Source organism: Alligator mississippiensis, chromosome 6 (assembly GCF_030867095.1).
Source record: "Alligator mississippiensis isolate rAllMis1 chromosome 6, rAllMis1, whole genome shotgun sequence".
In the NCBI taxonomy this organism is placed as follows: domain Eukaryota; kingdom Metazoa; phylum Chordata; order Crocodylia; family Alligatoridae; genus Alligator; species Alligator mississippiensis.
The window spans coordinates 84,095,155-84,096,712 of NC_081829.1; the positions used below are offsets into that span (position 1 = coordinate 84,095,155).

The window sequence follows — 1,558 nt, forward strand, 5'->3', positions numbered from 1 at the left end:
TGGGAGCCCATTCCAGAGTCTGGCAGCCCTAACCATAAAGCAATGCCTCCTCATATCAAGCCTGAACCTGCTCTCAATTTATCTGTGGCCATTATTCCTTGTTATCTCAGGTGGTGCCCAGGGGAACAGAGCCTCACCTATTTTCAGCTGGTCCCCCCGATGAGTTTATAGACCACCAGATCCCCTCTTAGTCTTCTTTTGTGGAAGCTGAATAGGTTCAGGCCCTTTAGTCTATCTTCAAAGAGCCTGGCCTGCTGCCCCCTGACCAAGTAAGTGGCCCTCCTTTGGACCCTCTCAAGGTTAGCCACATCTCTCTTGAAGTGCAGCACCCAAAACTGGATACAGTACTCCAACTGCAGCCTGCCCAGCACCACATAAAAGGGAAACAACCTAACCACGAAGGGACTCGAACCCTCAATCTCCTGATCCGAAGTCAGACACCTTATCCATTAGGCCACGTGGTCATAACTGAAAGTAAAAAAATACCCATGCAGATATATCAGACCCAAACAATGCCCCTCTAATAGACCTGGTTGCGCATGCTTTCCTCCTTGAAAGTATATATAAAGTGATGGGCCATAGAGTGTTCACCCCAAGGGGCTAGACAAGAAGTGAATATCAAAGAGGTGAATTCCTCTTAAAGACTGCCCATCCAGTAGCAGCCCACTCTTTTATATCAAGGAGAATGGACCTCAAGTGCTGCACTGATGCTGATTTGTGAGTCTCACATTCTAAGCTGTATAAGATATGTCTACATTGATACGTAGGGTCAACCAGTCCAAGTCACTGTTCCTCAGCTATATCATATTTTGAAGTCTGCAATAAGCAGGCTCATTGTGCTGCTTATTTGCAATGTGAAAACATTCGAGGCTGAAGAATAATTCTTCCTTCTTTGGTATTTGTCTCCCTATATGATCAATAAAGAAAGGAAGTAAGGTGCAGAGGCAAGAAGGCAAGATCAGAGAGTTGTGGGATTGCTGCACATGGACTTCCTGTGCTGGAAGCAACGTGAGGTAGGTTTGACCCCATACCCAGAAGCTTAGCAGTCCTTCCAGGATCAGGCTGAATGGGCACCGGAGGCTGAAATGATAGTTTACAGCATGATGGTCCTCAATCATGGACTTCAGAGTGACTTTAAAATCAAGCCTAACTTTTCATGTAGGCATAGTCTTAGGGTTAACCAGTTAAAAAAAAAAAAATCACAAAAAACAAACCAATTAAACTCCACCCAGAGACCAGCAAACAGCAGGTCTTAGAGTGTGGCTGTCATGTGCTGCTGGTGAAATAAACAGCTGAACAAACAAGATTGTATTTTGTACCAGCTCAAGCTTCAGGATAAATTACACGGTACTTTAGAGAACAGATATGTTTCTTGCCCCAAAAAGCTTCCATAAGACACAACAAACACTGAGTTAGAGAACACAATTTACAAGACTGAAGAGAGCTGAGGAACATCAGAACTAGGCTGTCAAAAGGAATAAAAGAAGAGAAACTAGGCGTCGAAGTGGAAATTAGAAGTCCAGAAGAACAAAGGCAGGGGACCAGGTTTAAAATATTT

The 1,558-nt window shown here is 44.2% G+C and overlaps 1 non-coding gene across 1 annotated transcript; it reads right to left on the reverse strand.

The window, feature by feature from the left end:
• Positions 1 to 391: 391 nt before the first annotated feature.
• On the reverse strand, positions 392 to 464 carry TRNAR-UCG (transfer RNA arginine (anticodon UCG)). The gene has a single exon. It is a non-coding gene; the product is annotated as a tRNA-Arg (tRNA).
• Between the last annotated feature and the right edge of the window lie 1,094 nt (positions 465 to 1,558).